Raw genomic sequence first — 18,493 nt, forward strand, 5'->3', positions numbered from 1 at the left:
TACCCACTGTTTTAAGTCAAGCATTCGTGTCAAGTTCTTTTGATCTTCCCCCTCAATTACAGTGAGCAATTACCCCCTCCGCCAGGCTCCTCAGCCACCTAATCACTCTTATCTCGTCTTTCTCCCCGAATCTAATCCTTTCGGCTTTTCAGCAGCTCTCTGCCAAGACAGTGCTGCACTTTTCCCAGGAATTCAGCAACCATATGTCACACCAAGGACTCCACCGCCATTAGCGTTCCCTCTCGTTTGCCCATCAATTAATTTCAGAGGCGAGGTGTGCCCTATCGTGACTCGGATCTCTCGCCTCCAAGGGGCCTTAAAGCCTCTCTCATCAGAAATGTGGTTGCTCCGATAGCTGTATTTATAGTTTTTCCTCCCAGCTGAGGAGCGTTCAATCTTTCCTCCCGAAGCGATTAGCGCTGCAGAGCCTCCCTTCAGAGAACCCCCGCGGAGCCGAGGCGTTTCCAGCCCGACACCCGACAGAGCCGTCCCTCCCCTTCCCACGGCAGTTCAACAGCAGCTGACAAGGTGCCGAAGCAAGAAGCTAAAAAGCATGCATTTTTAATAGGGTAAAACTCATGCAGTCCCGGGTTTCTTCGCTAAAGATGGGACGTGTAACGGGATCTTATTTTTACACATAATTAATGACCCAATCGTCATAAAGAGAAATTTTGCAGTAGGTCAGGAGTCAGTGAGGGAAATGGAATAATATTTATTCAAAAGCAGCACTCTTCATCCCTCATTTCTTCTTCTCAGCTACTAAATGAGCGCGTACCTAAAATACAGCATGCTGCCTCATTGCACACATCAGGTTCATAACTTTCAGCATCCACAAAATTTGGGGTTATTTCTGCTGGAAAAAATAGTCGCAAGCATGTTAGCTTCTGCAGATTGCCATTATTTAGGTAACTACTCGGAATGTATTTAATACACTTGAGATGACTGGAAAAATATTACTTACAGAAAAAAAAATCTGCATTATCTAAAAAGACAAAAAAAAATCTTTATTTAGTGAAAATGTAGACTGAACAACTGTCTTCTGCTGTTTTCTGTTCAAACGTTTACTGCTTGTTCCCTTTTTATTCCATTTATGAAAAATGGAAGATGAAGAATAGGGGAAAGACAGCAATATGGCATAGACTACAAGGAGAGCCCATGTCAAGTGCTTTCCCTTTCCTCTACGCACACAGTTCAGAAGCCAACAGCTCTGAAATTTTAAACCCAAATGTTGTTGACTCCAAACACACAAGTTTTGGCATTATCACCAACACAAAAATTAATTTATGTTCTTAATCACACAGCAATTCTGCTCGCACAATAATAATTCATTGAATCAATTTAATTACGGACTCCGGGCCCAGCAATTACAGAAATTATTGCTACTGCGAATTTTCTAATTGTAAGAAGAATTTCAGCTAAATAAGATGTGCAGAGGCAGTGGCACGCGTGTTACTCGCATGTAGGCCAGTTAATAACCCATGCTGCTATCTCATTAAAAGCATTCCATTTTTCACACCACATAAAACCATGTAGCTTAGGACAAGCCAGCCAGTCCTGGGTGTGACAAAAGCAGTTTTGCCTCAGGTGTGGATGCAGCCGGACAGTCCCTTTCTCAGCGGTCACATCAATCCTGTGGTTCTATTTGGGTACTACAGGAAAAGCTTTGAATCCACCCAGAAAAAGCCTCCTCCTTCCCCCTGCTCAGGTTCTCACAATGTAGGGCAGGTCCTGCTCCTTGGGTGGAGGCAGAGGTGGGAAACAGGTGGGAACCACCTGAAGGGGCTCTTTCCCCTCTTATTTATGCTTTGTACCCAAAATTGCCTTTATTTAATACTGCTTCTACAGGTTTCCTCCGGTTTTAACCCATGTGCAGGGCCGTCAGCTGGTCCAACTGTTCTGCCATTAAATACAATTTTATTTTACAGCGCACAGATGTACTCCAGTTGAGTTGCTGCCAGATTTTAATGATAATCTCTCTTAAGAGCTATTTAGCAAGGTAGAGGTGAAGTCTCGCACTGCAGCAGAGAGCAAACCAGATGCTGTGCTCACGTTCTAGTTTTCAATTACGCGGCTCTGACCTTCACCTGTTACTTGATGTCAGCCTCCTGAAAAAGCCACGACGATCCCAGTGTTTGCTAGAAAACTGTTCATTAATATCAGAGTGACCAGCATCATGTGCATCTTATTTTAAAAACACCCTGGTGCCACCCCATGTCCTAGATATCAAAGGGAAGAAGCTCCAAAGAAGAAGCCAACAAACGAGGCACGAGTGCACGTACATGAAAATATTCAGCCTCTGCAGAGCGCTCTGGATAAACCCTAAATTTTCAGTGAAACCACAGAAGGAAAAATGAACTTAAACTAAATCAGATCCATTTCTGCCCTAGCACATCCCCTTGGGTTCGGTCAACAGCCCCCCAGCTGGGCCCTGAATGAGGTCCTTTCCTTCAGCCTCTGACAGGCTGTGGATTTCCCAGCACAGGACCCAGGTTTCCAAGGGGCAGACGAAGCTCCGATGCGGTGGCGCTTGCAGCTTCTCGTGGCACGCGAACATCTTCTTCCTTACAGCCCCACACTGCCGAATTAATTTAATACTTACAAACCCTTGCAGGGAAATAACACGGCGAGCGCAGGAATTTACAGGAGATGTACAAGGCAGCTGTAATCAGAGCCATCTCAGCAGCAACACCACATAATTTGTGTGTCATCTTTCAATCACAGCTCCCTTAATGCATCCTTGAAAAATGAGGACGGCATCAGTCACGGCAGATTTAATAGCCAGGTAGATTTATACTGGAACAAAGCCAGAGGCAACTTCACACGTTAAATAGCAGTGTTGGGATTATTTTAAATGCTATTATCCCGCTCAGTTTTGTTTTTAAACTACATTAAAAACCCCAGGAGATTCTGCAGTATTACAGACCCTTACAAGAAAAAAAAAAAAAAAAGAAAGAAAAAAAAAAAAAAAAAAAGAAGAAGAAAGAAAAACCACACAGCATTACCAGAAACATTTACTGAACTGTGTTTGTTAAAATAAATCTGACACTTCCCACCTTGCTCATGCTCAGCAGGTGGCAGGGAGGGAGGCAGGCACAAGGAACTGCCACCCTCAGTGGTACCAAGGAGTGGAAGCGGGGAGCAGGGCAGGAGAAAGTCCCTGCTAAAGCTGGTGACCAGATTTCCTTCTGCAGACCACGCAGATCAGAAGCAAGAAAACCTTAATTTGCTCCACAGAAGGAAATGTGTGGAAAATCTCTGCCTCCTGGCATTTCCCCGGGAGTGCCCACACACCTTCGTGATGTCTCCCCCATGGGAAGCAAGCATTCAGCTCAGAAATTGGCCACAAACATCTGTCCTCACACCACAGTCCTGGAAAACTGAAACTTATTAACACAACTTTTCACCAGCTTTTCAGACCAATGTATGCAAATGGAAGGAATTCACCCCAAAACAGTGCAAAGAGCAGCGGTGTGGCTGGAGCCACCTCTTCTATGCGGGGAATCCCCTGCAGAAGGGGGTTTGCACACCTATACGCTCAGCTCGTTTGCCACCAGGGACAACTCACCAGCAAGCCCCTAGTGTGGGGGTCTTGAATCCCCTTTATGTGGGCCTGGGGGGCTGTGAGCAGACCTGGCAGAGCCCTGAAAGGACGGGGCTGGCACCTCAGTGGGTCTCGGGAGCTGCTCCCCACCTCGGGGAGTGTCACTGCTGTCACTCCGGTGCAGGCAGGAGGGCTCAGTGTGACCCCAGCACCTACACAGCCCCAACACAGGGCGTGGGAGAGGGGGACAAGAGCATAAAAAGCCTGCAGATCCTTTGCAGATCTAAAGATCATTTGGAATACAATAAAAATTATACATATTTTTTTTAAAAAAGCACTCACTATATTCATGTACGGCAAGATGAATTTTTAAAAGAGACTGGAAATAAAAGACTGAAGAAACACCAGGAGCTGTGGGCAGGCATATTTTAGCACGTGCTTGCTCTCAGCTGGAGAGCAGTTGAGCACTGGTGGGAACCTACCCAAAAGCTCCCGCTGACCTCAAATGCTTGAGTTCTCACCCAAGTCTCTCCCAAGACCTCTGATGGAGACACCCAAGTGGCACCCAAGTCACCTGCTGATCAGCTGAAGTCATTCTTCATGACTGTTCATGATGGGAATCAATCAGAGGAGGAGCACATCTGGATAATGCACAGCTCTACTGAATGCCACCACCCACACGGAGGGGAAGCAACGTCCTTATTCTCTCCCGTGGTTTGTAAATATAGAACCAATTAGACAATTTTATTTCAGCATTTTATCTGTGTTGGGTATTTGGACCTTCAGTACCTGGTTTGTGTGACGGTGGCAGCTGCTTTGGGTCTCTTCGGGTCTCCAGGAGCAGAGGCAGCCAGTGGCTGGCCCCCAGCAGGCAGCCTACAAGGACGGCTTCCACTTAAGGCAAATGATGGCTGTGTGCTCTTCAGAGAAAAAAAATCCCAAGCAAATAAAATGCATGTCACCTGCAATCTTAAACCTGACATCCACTCTATTTATTTTTCCCTCGGGATTTATCCCCCTTTAAATCAATGCCCTGAAATTACAGCCTTCCCATGGGCGCGCAGATCCCATAAATCTCCGACTTTTAATACTACTTTATTTCACGACTGACGAGCGGCAAGCCCTGTCAGAGGGGATAATTAAGGAAGTTATGCTCGGTGTCACCGGACGGTGCTGAGCAGTGCTCTCCTGGTGCCTCTGCTTGCCTCTCGCTCCCCAGGAGGCTCCGGCTGCATTTAGGGTGCAGCAGGCAACACTGTCTGGAGCCACCCCACCTCCCTCCTGCCCCTGCTTGAGACCCCCCATTTGGGCAGTGTCCTGCATACACGATGCACAGACCCACAGGAACTCCCGTGGACCTCCCCCTGGCTCTCCTCCAGCTCCTCCTGTCTGCATTTCGCCCAGGAGTGGAGTTTAATGGGATGGCACAATTGGAATTTCGAAACCCAAGCTGTATCCATCAGGAGAATTTAATTCTGATCTGCACAGGCACAGGGTTCCCATTGCCTACAGAAGGACTTGGTGTTGTGGTGAGGCATGGACACGTTCTTCCCGAATTCCTGCTCAGAAGCTGCTCTCCCCATGGAAGCGCTGACACAGCCCCGCAGCCCCTTCCCTCCCCGGGACTACTCTCAGGACCTGCTCTGTGACACTGGGGATGTTTGGCCAGGTGCTGGCTGAGCCAGGCAGAACTGAGAAGCCATCCAAGATCAGGACCTGTTGCCCTCATCCTCTGCTGCCCACCCCAGTCCCTGGGTGGGATTTTCCGGGGGATTTCTCACTTTTTCCCCCAAAACAAGCACCAGCAACCAGACACAGAGCTCAGCTCTCAGCTTGCACTTTGCCAAAAGCCAGGCGAGCTCAGCTCGCACAGCAGCTGGGGCTTTCTTTAAATGTCATTTTTAATATTTAATCACACCGGATGGCCTCAATATTTACAGCATAAGCCACTTCATTGGGAAGTTAAATATATAGCCGAGATATTTAAGGAAACTGATTCAGAGCCACATAAATGTAATTGCACTTAATGTGACCTGGGAATGAAATCACACGCAGTTCACTTTCCTGCAGGATCCTTAAACCCCGCTTTGAACACCTTATGCTAAGTCCATTTCTTTCAGTGTGTTTCTGAGGCAGAATTCACTAACGCAAGAAACCCAGAGCACTGGGATGAAAAAATAAAGAATAAAATAAAGAAAAAGGAAAAAAAAAGAAAAGAAAAAAAAAGAAGAAAAAAAAAAAAAGGAAGAGAAGTAGGATGTTTTTCTGTGATTTTTGGGCTGGTGTCGAGTCATTCCTACCTTGCCCAGGGGCTTGCTGTGGCAGGGGCTGGCTCTGCCCCCGCGGGCAGCCCTGGCCTGGTCTCAGCACCCAGCAGGAATCGGCGCCAGCTGCTGCGGGAGGAGAGGATTTTCACAGCTGCTCCCCGCGAGGAGCGGGGCAGGATCAGATCTGCCGCTGATTAATCAGGAGCCGAAGCAAAACCGCCAGCTGTGCCAACGTCAGCTCTGCAGACGGGCTCCTAACAGTTCAGGGCTCACGGCTGCCAGTAGCTTTTTCTGCATAGGACAGGAAAGTTTCAAGTCCAACGCAGCCCAGAGAACCGCCCCTGGTTTCTTCTCGCCTCTCCTCTGCCCATCGCCGAGAGATTTGGGCAGAGCACCCCGCTACCCCACAGGATTTACCATTCTGCAGCTTTATCTAACGGGGAAGTGGAAAACTGTCAAACGTTTTATTGCCTGTGGCAGTCAGGGCACGATACGTGCTGATAGCAGCCCAAGACGATAACACAATGGCATAAAGTCGTGCTGGAAAGAGAAAGGAAGCCAGAAATCTTGGCTGGTGATCGTGCCTCCCTTTGTAATGAGCTCCTGCACCAGCAGGGGTGAAATTGCTTGCCAAAATCACATGTAATTTATCCCTTGTTTAAACACACACTGGCAACCCAATTACTGTTTTCAGGCTCGCAGAGTTTAACATATCCGTGAGTTATTGAACAGAAGCTCGCTCTCGTTTCCCATAATGGGTGCTTTAATGGGTGGTGCCACCCCGCAGCGCCCCAAACACCCAAATCCCACCCAGAACACGCGGATTTGCTGGGGAACTCAATTCCTCCATCTCCTTGAAAGAAATGGGAGGAAAACAAGGTTACCTTCAAAGACACCATCTAGATGGACAACTGCTTCTTGCTGCACCCACACCCACGGAAAAACCACAGCTGTGCCAAACCAGGGGCACGACCTGCTGGGGCCTCCAGGGGTCTCGGAGATGATATGGGGGGGGGAAATAAGACAAATATCAGCCAGCCCGGATATTTCAGCATAGGATGGAGCTATCAGGCACACAGTTTCCCCTGCGATGTTACTATGGTGATTTCGCGACGGACAAAACCCCACGATGTGGCCGTGAGCCCCAGCTCCCAAGCAAGATACTCATCTGTCCATTAAACAATACCAGGGTTTGTGAGTAATAATCAAAAAGCAATTACACCACACACAGACCATCGGAGCTCACCCCACCGAGCGTGAAGGTCAAATACGTTATATTAACTAGGTATCTGCCCGCTGGAAACCCGCAGCTTGGTGGACAGAATCATTACTTCTGGCGTTAATAATAATGACAAGGATCGCCAGCACTACTTCAGCTACTTACACCAACGAGAAATGCCATAAATATTGTACTAAATCACGTGCAAACAGGCTGCATGCAGGAGATCAAACTGTATGAAGCTACCATGCTGTAGAAAAATATGTATATACACTTTAAATATACTTTCCATACTTGATAGAGACATGGTGAATTTTGCTAACTGTTCAGGGACCCAGATTACTGAGTATTTAGGACCCAAAAGTACACGTTTTGCCAGTTTGTGCTGTACTGGAAATCATTCCTTCATTACAAGGCACTGGTGATGCTGAGAGATGCTGGGGTGGTGTGACAGTCTTTTTGTGCTGGGGTCTTCCTTGTTTGCTTTCTGCTGAGGGGTAAAGCTCTCTGCAAGGCTCCCAGAAGAGTTTGTAGGATTTCCAAACCCGTTTCCCACCAGGAGCAATGTGCTTGTACAGGCAGGGCTCTGTAAGGGGGACACCAAAGAGGAGCAACAGCAGGAGGCAGGCAGCAAAAAGGCAACAGATGGCCGAGACTTGCTGGAATTATAGCCTACAGTACAAGCAAGAGTTTGCCATCATCCTGCCCAACAGAAGCAGCTGCCCTGCTGTCTTAAATCATTTGTTTGCCCAGCCTCTGCCCCCATCTCCCCCCAGCCCTCTTCTCCCGGGAGATGCACGCAGCATCCTCGGGCCGGGGAGCCAACGCCGGGCAGCAGGGTAAATTCCTTCAGCAGCACGTGTAATTTCATTACTTGAGTGACAGCAACCCATTCACTGCCTACACCGGGGCCACTATTAAAGCAATTACCTGGGATCGATGCAGTACGGCAGCAGATTTAAATCCTGCCTCGCAGCAAGGCACTGGAACTGCTGCTCCAGACAGGTCGAACTCGTAACACTGTGTTCCCTCTGAGGCACCCAGCCGAGTGCAGCCTCTGCAAGGTCCTCGCTCACGGATCTATATAAAAATGCCCTTAAAAAACCCAGCGAGGTCGTGTTGCTGCTGTTTATTCCTGCTGAGCCCTCATACAGGCAGTGTGCATGATGCCAGGGTGAATGCCAGCTCTGGGCTCGGCCATGTCACCCCAACAGCGAGCTGTGCACCCCAAAAAACAGCTGGTGGGCTTCAGGGTAGTATAGAGATCATGAATTTTCTTTTATGGGAACTGTCAGATTTTAGGTATTTGCAGAAATACCTGGGTGAAGACAAGCTGCACTATTAGTGTTTAAGATGTCCCGTGTTTCATGCATGCTGTGACCTGTTTGCCCCACATCCCCAAGCCGTGCAAACACTGTGGCACCCGCATGAGCTGCCCAAGTTTTTTGGCTTTTTGCCACCAACTCAATGCTCTCAATGGGGTTCTGGCTTTCCAGGCATACTTGGGTTCACCAAGGCACCAAGTCACCATCCAGGTGAGTTCAGGATGCTCTATAACGCCTAGGGAGCTACTGATCACTGGTTATTTTTGCAGCTTCCCACTTTACGACATTCTCAGGTTCTTCAAACTGTTATTCAGCATTTTTAGCCTTATTTTCAGACTAAATCCCTGCCTGGTGATGGCTGCCATAGGGCTCAGGGTTCTCTTTCCTCCTCCCTCCCTCCCCTCCCCTCCCTGAGCCCTGCAGATACCAGCAGCCTCTTGCAGGCACCGTATCTGCGCAGCTCAGGCGCGTTACGACGGCGGCGAATTGCTTCCATGTGCAAAGATCAAGGCAGATTTAAAGGCTGCAGACCACAGCTGATCCCATCGCAAGCTTTTGCTAGGCTACAGCTTATTTTATGGTAGGCCTTAAAACACCCCAGCACCTTACAGCGAGGGACTCAATGGTGTGAGGTTTGTGGATGGAGGCCAGGCCCACCACCTGGGGCTCATCCCTCTCCTCCACAGCTCCCCTTTCTGCGGGAGCACCCGTACCAGCAGAGTATGGTGGCAGAGGAAACCCCAAATGAGCAGAGAACCCCAAACCCAGCAGAGAAAAGGAGGCAGAGGAAACCCCAAACGAGGAAGCCCCAGCGGGAAGCAAAGCGTTTTGCAGGAGGCAGGCTTGGCCCTGGGAGCCCGGCGATGATGGGAGGGAAGGAAGGACGTCATCCAAAACAACGGCTAGGCGGCGAGGCGAGGGGATGAGAGGCAGCTCTCCCTGCAGCAGATGGTGCAGATGTTCCTCTTCATCCATCCTCCATATGTTCAGACGAAACCCAACAGCTCTGCAGCTTTACTCTGGTGGAAACGGCGCTCTACGGGTGCACCAGGTGCCACGCGAGAGGCACAAACACACGGCACACATCATGTCTCCTCCCCACCCATCACCACAGCCCCAGGGTTCGTCTTGCCAGGCAAGGAATTCTCCTAGGGCACCTGTCCGTGCAGAGATGTGATGGGAGGCTCAACCCAAAGGTCTGGGAGGAAAGGAAAACGTGATCTGATGCAGACCAGGCAAGGAGTGTGACAGTCAGCCACCTCCAGCAGGTCCCCATGCCAGGGGGATGTCAGATGCAGCACCTCTGCTGCATCCCTCCCAGCAGCCGGTCTCTCATCCCCGCCAGGAACCCGAATGCCAAACTGGACATAAAACGCGAGGCTGCAGCCCCCGCTCTGAAGCCTGCTGCTCATCACAAGGCAGCCGGTGACGGAGCCTCGCAGCGCTGTAATCTGGTTTAATGGATGGCGAGAAGGTTGAGCTGGGCTCCGGCCAATTTGGTGCACTGAGCACCTTGTGCCTCCTCCGCACGGATCGATTTTCGCATTGGGTTTACAGGCGTAATTAATATTCGTTCAGGATTAAGCCGAATAAGATTCCCAATGCATGAAGATGTTTATTATTTATTCATATTTAAGGCTTGTTAGATTAATCTATTTTAAATTACTGCATGCTGCCAGGCACAATTATTATAATTTATTAGGATAATTTCGGTGCTTTATTTCCATCTGAGACAACCTTGCAGAAGGTGCGTGCTGCTCCTCGACTGCTCCGTAAAGCAACCCATGCTGCTGATAACCGAGCAGTTCCCTTCCAGCAGCAGTAGCTCAAGGCTTATCCCAGCTGAACACCGTAAAGCAACGGGCATCACTTGGTAGCTCCAGGAAACCCTGAGGATCCGTCCTGCCTCTGCTTCCTGGGTGTAAACAGCTACACCTGACCTTTTGCTGAAGTGGTGCTCAGAGCAAGGGGTTAAGAACGTGGAAATCAAGTCTTCAGCTCCACGCTGTGCAAAAGACTTCATCTCATTTCTTTTTTCTTTCTTTAAAAAAAAACCTACATATTTGCTTAAAAGCTGCAGAAACCATTATTACATTTAATTGATGCCCTCAGGGGCTCGAAGCTTTCATGAAATTTAATTATTTTCCACTAGGGCTTGCAAGGTAAAGGTGCAATTACAGCAGAAAAGGCCGCTGCTCACATGGAGGGAGGGATGGCTGCCACGAAAGCCCCACGGCAGTGCCGCCACCGCTAAGCACGGATCCAGGCTGCACCATCATCTGCTGCAGCCATCGCAAGTCCCCTCCGCTCATTTTGGCCTTTAAAAATGAATTAAAAATAAGGCAGACCAACGTGACTCAATAAGGACATATGAAGCTGTCATAATTACAGCGAGCATTGCTTCGTTCAGCAGTGTCCTCCCAGCAGAGCTGAAGACGGTGCGCACCCAGCAGGGTGCAGAAATGGGAACCCCCTGCTCCTGAGAGGGGTTTGGGGCGAGCCCTTGCCACATCGATAAAATGAGGGAAATCTCGAGACACAACTGGCTGCTAACCAGTCGGTTCATGCTTGTACATCACTGTAAAAAACGTCTCACCTTTGGAAAGCCATGAGTTTTCCCTGAGAGCACTCAGCGTGCCAGCACAGAAGGACAGACAGATGAGAGCTGCTTTGTGGTGCCACCAGCACCCCCGTGACTTCTCCCCCAGAAGGGCCACGCAGCGCACACTCTTCTGAAGCCAGCTGCTTAATCAGAGTCTCCCAGGAGTAAATGCAGCCAGCAGGAAAAAGAAAAAAAGACCAACTTTTTAACATAAAAGAGAAAAAGGCCTCCTTTGAGTTAAACAAATGATTTTCTGACAAAGAACGTCCTGGGGACAGGAAGACAATGTCTTGCTTTTGATGCTGCAGTGCTGTTCGTGAGATTAATGGTTGCAAAGTTAAGATTTTACCCCAATTATAAATCTCCTTAGCAAGTAACAAAATATAATTTAGTCTTATCTAATGGCAGACTAAATTTGAGCTATCCTTTGACTGGTAGTTTTCAGGCAGAGAATTTAAGAGCATTCACACAATTATTTCAGTGTGCCCTTCCTGGAATGCCTCTAACTTGAATATTAGGCTTTTGACATTCAGGGTCATGTCCCATCAGCAATAAGCAAACAATATTGGGGTGTTTGCCTTCTTATCCCATGTGGAGCAGCCTCCAGTTTCCTCTACACTGATGAACAGTGGAGGAAAATCCCTCTCTCACTGTGGCCAAACTCCCAAGAGGGAAAAAGCTGGCCATTAAACTTCAATCCAACCAAAGACCCAGAGCAGATTCAGCCCCAAGTTCTAAATGAAATGACCAAAACCCAAACAAAATAAATGCTACAGCCCTCATGCTCCTTTAGGTCCCCAGACTGAACTGCAATGTTCGCTGGGGAATCAAAACCACCATTTTCAAAGCAATGGCTTTTCCCCCCAGGATGTTGGACCAAGCAAATACAAAACACATCCAATATTTTTGACACCCCGTAAGCTGTTATTTTAAACACAGTTTCAATAAACTACAAAAGTTGATACTGTTAGAGGCTTGAAAATATACGATCTCATTAAAAAACGCTGGCACTTAGAAAGATCTCTAGTGGCCAATCACAGCTTGGGGAGTGCTGTAATTTATAACTTTGATCCCCACAGCTAAACCATTTAATCTGATAATAAACATCAATCACTGATTTTTATTGCACCATTTTGCAGCCTGAGCAAAAAACCTTGCTCTCGCGGACAAATTAGGCACCCCAAAGTGACTCTTGCAAATAAATACCGACTTTAATATTCAGCAATATAATTCCATGGGATCAATTTTTTATTTAAGCACTACTGGAGCTGGGAAAAAGTTTGTAACTACAGAAGTATCTACAAAGGCAATTCAGTCCAGTGTAATAGCACCTGGCAAGCAGGAGCCTGCCTCTCCAGCAGCTCAGTGACAACACATACTTACCATTACGTCTGTTACAGTTGTCGTCAGAAAGTTATTAAGTGTGTCCAGATATTCTGTGTGACAGCCCATAACTCACCATTAAAAACGATGCAAGATCCTATTACGTTCCCATGCAGACTGGCGTTGGCTCGAGGTACTAATCCACAATCTACCACTCAATAGCAGGGGAAATGGATCAGTCAGGCATAATACATTGTGCAAATGGATAACTGCCAGAAAAAATAAATCAGTTGGAGCCCATTAATATATAATGATGTCCAAGCTACCATTAATTCAGATACTCTTTCCCAACCAGAGAGCTATTTAAGAAGTAACTGAAATAATGATTTTCTTTTGGGCACATCAAACGTCCATCACTGCTTCATGCTGGATTCTCGTAGTCAGTGGAACAAGGCAGCTCTTCAGTATGCTTTCTGTCATGTTTTCCTGTAAACTGATATTTTCCAAGATAGAAAGTTACGTAATAATTAAGTTAAATTATTTATAAAAGTTCCAGTCCAGGTAGAAATGGAAAATTAAGAACAGCATAAAGGCCACCCCAGTCTTCCCCATGAATGCCTGCAGGAGTCAAGCAGGCAGTCAGCAGTGAGAACATCAAAGGCTGACAGTTACTCTCTTTTTAGCAGGATTACCTGGGGTTTTGCTCCAGAGGAGGAAAGTTACATTTAAATGCCGTTGTCCCAGAATGCACTTAGTAGACATGATGGCCTTTTGAGAAAAAAAAATAAAAAATAAAAAATTGTTTCTCCCCCAAAAGAACACAAAGAATAAAGTAAGGAATATTTGTCTTGAGACAAGCAACAGGAGAGGCTAAAACGAGCTTTTATATGTCGCGACATGCTGACACTGTGTGCTCAGGCCCCAGCTCCATCAGCCAGCACATCTCCATCCTCCTTAATCACCTCCCCAGAGCACCCTCTGCTCCAAGGAGCTTTGCTTACATGAAAAATGTATCACCTTTGTGCTGAGCACAGAAAATAGATGAAGGCACTTAAATTCGTGCCTTTTAGTCTTGCAACTCCACAAATGTATTTTAGTTACTGATTACAAATGTTGGAGCTCCTCAAAGTGAACTTTCCAGTTGTCTCCCGTACGCTCTCCAGTGTGTATATAAAATAGCTTTAACTGAGACTCACATCAGCAATTTCGTAAGTGTTGCATTAAATCTAGACAGTGTTTTTCATCTCAAGACAGAGAAATGCATATTAATCCAGCAGCAAAGCAATGCAATGAGAATTTTAAACATTTCTGTCAGTATCAGAAAAACCATAATACATTCTTTGCTAGACGAGATACTGAGTCATTTTGGTTCATTTGGAGGCCATTTGCTAACTTTATTAGGCAATATTCAGATGATGGATTTCAAAAGGATATTCACTGTAGAAACAGGCTTTGTTTCTGAAGACAGTAATTAGGTTAACCTCATGAATAAACTCTTTATATCAGCAGCCTGTACAAAACGAAAGTAGAAAAATGCAGGAGAAAATGAGAAAGTAAAAAAAGAAAATCATAAAACGGAAAAACTTAAATCTATCTATAGCACCCTCCGTCTCACACTTCAAAAACATTTCATACATGAACAGAAACGTCACTGGACCCAGTGTACCAAAATGTACAGAGTTATGGGAGTGACATTGATGTTATTGTGCTCATGGTGGTGGTCGTATACGTGTTACTACCAACGCATTGTTCAAAGGTTGATGCAGACCTGTCCCACCACGAGGGCTCCCTGCACAGCCAGGGCCTGGGGCAGCAGTGGGGAGCAGTCCTGCGGCCACCCCAAAGCCCCCTTAGGCACACACTGAGGTGAATTCGCCTCATGGTGACCCACAGAAGTGTTTGTTGGTCAAGTGGGGCCTTCACTGGCCGCTCCTGGAGCCGCTGGTGTGCGTCGGGGCCTGGAGGCCACCTCAGACAAGCCCAGTGTCACCAGGCCATGGGGACAACAACAGAGCTGTGGGGACAGGCCCTGCCTCTTGCTCACTGCTGAGCAAGGAGCCACGGACACTTCAGACATTACATATGTTTGTTTGTTACAAGAGAGATGCTTAGTGGTGTGAAAAGGGGTGAAAGCTTGTAAAAATTGCAAAGGGAGACTTGAGTTAACATGGTGCTAATAACCCCAAGCAGAGCTACAGGCTGGGAGAGGAATGGTTGGAAAGCTGCCAGGCAGAGAAGGACCTGGGAGTGATGGTGGACAGTCGGCTGAATATGAGCCAGCAGTGTGCTCAGGTGGCCAAGAAGGCCAACGGCATCCTGGCTTGTATTAGGAACAGCGTGACCAGCAGGGCTAGGGAGGTGATCGTCCCCCTGTACTCAGCTCTGGTGAGGCCGCACCTCGAGTACTGTGTTCAGTTTTGGGCCCCTCGCTACAAGAAGGACATCGAGGTGCTTGAGCGGGTGCAGAGAAGGGCGACGAAGCTGGTGAGGGGCCTGGAGAACAAGTCCTACGAGGAGCGGCTGAGGGAGCTGGGCTTGTTCAGCCTGGAGAAGAGGAGGCTCAGGGGTGACCTTATTGCTCTTTACAGATACCTTAAAGGAGGCTGTAGAGAGGTGGGGGTTGGCCTGTTCTCCCACGTGCCTGGTGACAGGACGAGGGGGAATGGGCTTAAGTTGAGCCAGGGGAGTTTTAGGTTAGATGTTAGGAAGAACTTCTTTACAGAAAGGGTTGTGAGGCATTGGAACAGGCTGCCCAGGGAAGTGGTGGAGTCACCATCCCTGGAAGTCTTCAAAAGACGCTTAGATGTACAGCTTAGGGATATGGTTTAGTGGAGGGCTGTTAGCGTTAGGTTGGAGGTTGGACTCGATGACCTTGAGGTCTCTTCCAACCTAGAAAATTCTGTGATTCTGTGTGATTCTGTGATTCTGTGCGGTTCGGCATAACTTCTGCAGACTAATGTAAGCTAAGAAACAGAGGATACTCAACATGAGGAACACCTTCAGAGCAGATAAAGGACGTGGAAGCACTGGATCCAAGTCTGAAGTGAGCAGGAAAGTTCATGCTGGGGCTGACAGAGAGGGAAAGGCAGCCCTGCTGCAAGGCTGCAGTGTCCACTGATTTCCAATGGCCACAGCCAACATCAATTGCCCTGGTCCCAAAGGTCACATTGCTTCACTAAATATCCAGAGATTTGACATACAGAATTCATAACAGAAGGTGAAGGACAGAAGCACTGAAGAAAAAGGGTGAATCCCATTTCCGTTAGACTGTTCACTCAGTGAATAGCTGTCTTTTCACCCCAAAACATCCAGTAATTGCTCCATCCTTAGCCAGGTTAGTTCAAAAACAAGTTTTTTTTTTTTAAAAAAAAAAAAAAAAAAAAAGAGCATACAGGCCTCAATTCAAATTTCAAATAAGATCATTTGACATCTTAGTACGGGCTTAGGGCAAGAGCACACAGCCCACAGGCTTGTAACCCATTAGTTTAACCAGTACAAAGTGCACAGTGCTCATTACAAAGCCAGGACGAGCATTAAATACTAATGACCAACCTAACGGCCAACATGCCGTGAAGTGCAGACGCAAGGACTAGCAAAACCTGAGGTCATTTTAAGAGGCATTACAAAGGGTCTTAAGAAAGAGGCTGTTTTGATCATACTTCTATAGGCCTTCCCCTTCAGCAGAACAAAGCATTATATTACAACACTAACAATGAGATATTTTTCCTTGAGTCAGCTTTAGAATAATGTTGACATTATAGTCAATACATTATATATCACTATATTTATGTCAGAACCTATTGGCATAAAAATAAATCAATCTAAATGCATAGCTTTTGTATTTAAATGAAGCCTGGCAATGCCATATCTTTACTTCAATTTTCACTCAGCTTCTTATGTGTGTATCAATCATTTCTGACAGATTTCATACACTGGGATATCACCTCTAGTCTCACTAAAAACTATTTTAAGTGAATTTTATATACAGAGACTGGAAAATCTGCTTTTGGGAGCTCTTTTTATAAGCAATACAGTTTTTGATAACTCAAGTTTTATTCTCGACCTCATTCAAGGTAAGTCTGAATTGCAGGCCAGCACACTGGTAAATGAAGGGCACCCCGAGTCAGCCAGACTGCACTGAAGCATCAGCAGAGATGAACAAGCTGGTTTCCATATCTGGCTAGCAGGTTGTTTCACCCTAAAATAGTGGCCAGAAGAGATCGCGCAGTAACCATACAAACCAGTCCATTATAGAAGAGGCACCATGTAAGCGTTTTAAGAGAGATTTCCCCAACAGACTTCATCTTGAGCAACAGACATAAGCTGATATGTTTTCATTGCTACTCTGTTAAAAAAAATGTATCTAAAAATATAAAATATCCCCCAAAATTGTAAAGACAATCTGTAAGACGTTGACTAGCTCTGTGACTAAAGTAGAATATAAAAATGGCCGTAAGTCTTCAGTATTAAGTAGGTTAACCAATTTCCCATAAGTGACATCTGAGATTTTTTCAGCAATTTGCAATGGCCATATGTGACCCATTTCACCCAGGATGCCATAAGGCAGTTACTTCACTTACCTTAATTTGAAGTGGCCAGTTATGTTCAATCATCATTCCAGCTGACAAGAGAAACGCAGGATGCCAACTCCACTCTCTCTGAATTATTGACATTAACAGCTGTTTCATATCTACAGACAGAGCTTTGCAAACATGTAAACAAGTCAATTAATTATGATACTATAGTAAAATTGATTTTAATAATTTGAGGAACATCCTGATATTTTCAGATCTGCAGACACTATATAAAAATTAAAGATACCAGAAAGAGTAAAATTTGCTTGTTTGGAGGAAACAGAACAGGAACTATTTTCTTCCGTTTGCTGCAAGGCCCCACCTTCTGCGTGCAGAACAAAAAGACTCAATCCTAAATGCACGGATGACCTCGGATGGGTAAGCAGGCTTTCCATTGCAGGTCAGGTCTGCTTTCACAGCCCAGCTGGAACCTCTCCAGCAGCACTCCTCTAGCCCAATGTGACAATACGCATCCCAGAACCACTCAGAAACCCCTAAACTGCTGCAATCCAACAAGGCTGTGCCACCAAAATGAGCTCTTAATAATGGGAAATTAGAGAAGTCAAGAGATCTTTGTGATGGGTATACCATGTCCTGATTGGAAAAGGGATTAGAAGTGCTCACCCTGCTCAAACATACACCCATATAGGAAATCACCAAGTTTGCAGCACTGTTCTCTATGGAGGACACGATTTAGGTCTTAACCTGTAGAATACAGGGACTTTTTTTGATCACTTCTTCCTTTTGGGGGCTTTTTGGATATTGTTGTTATAAATAAGTTTATATATATAGCAGACAACAAGGCAGGGATCACTTCAGCTAGAGACTTAAATCTATGTTGTTTTATGCAACATTCAGGTTACACAAAACACATCAGGTTGGGGTCGAAAGGATTTTTGCTGAGGATGCTAATGTTGCCAGTCAAGAGCTCCAGTTCGTGGATGAAGACCATGGTTCGGCCCATCCACCAAACAGAAAACACAACAGCCACCACACTCACTGCATTCATGTCTGGAGGAATGGCAGCAGCTTCAGTCATTTACATCCTGGGCAGAAGCTCAACCAAAGACAATTGTAATGGAGTCAGGGCAGCAAACTACAACAGTCTGAGGCAGGGGCCCTAAACAGGCGAGTATTTCAGGAAATTAAGCATACACAGTTATAAATGCAGGGATTGGACTAGGTGATCTCCAGAGGTGCCTCCCAACCTCAGTCATTCTGCAATTCAGCTTAAATATATATATATATGCATATGTGGGTGCATGCATGTGTGTATAGCTTGGTCACTTTATTACCCTACCCTATTTTACTTGCATGAGAAGAAATGAGTGACCTCTTCCTGCTGAAGACTATTGGTATTAGCATCTGCCTTTTGAAAGCAGCCTCCAGAATCAGGTAAGTCAGTCACAGAAAAGCAGCAATTGCAGCCTTGAAGTAAGACTTTTTTTTTTTTTTTTTTTTTTTTTTTTCTGCACTAGGAAGTGCAGAAAACCTTCCTTGTATGTTGATGTTGCAGCAGTGACCTCTAGTGACAAGTACCCCAGAAGAGGGGAGAGTTTGTTGGGATAAACTACACTGCTCACATCTTCCCTCCCTTCTCCTGGTCCAGCTCCATCTCCCCTATACTCAGAGGATGAGCAAA

At 46.5% G+C, this 18,493-nt stretch overlaps 2 long non-coding RNA genes across 2 annotated transcripts; both read right to left on the bottom strand.

Moving 5' to 3' along the window:
• Positions 1 to 1,092: 1,092 nt before the first annotated feature.
• Positions 1,093 to 6,040, bottom strand: LOC311441427. The gene is made up of 4 exons (XR_014695932.1): positions 5,842 to 6,040; positions 4,331 to 4,461; positions 3,566 to 3,753; positions 1,093 to 2,736 (listed from the first exon to the last, which is right to left on the bottom strand). It is a non-coding gene; the product is annotated as an uncharacterized lncRNA (long non-coding RNA).
• Positions 6,041 to 9,947: 3,907 nt separating this feature from the next.
• Positions 9,948 to 17,096, bottom strand: LOC311441606. The gene is made up of 3 exons (XR_014696094.1): positions 16,858 to 17,096; positions 10,949 to 12,546; positions 9,948 to 10,393 (listed from the first exon to the last, which is right to left on the bottom strand). It is a non-coding gene; the product is annotated as an uncharacterized lncRNA (long non-coding RNA).
• Between the last annotated feature and the right edge of the window lie 1,397 nt (positions 17,097 to 18,493).

The sequence above is a fragment of the Aythya ferina genome (genome assembly GCF_964211825.1).
Source record: "Aythya ferina genome assembly, chromosome: 9".
NCBI lineage: Eukaryota > Metazoa > Chordata > Aves > Anseriformes > Anatidae > Aythya > Aythya ferina.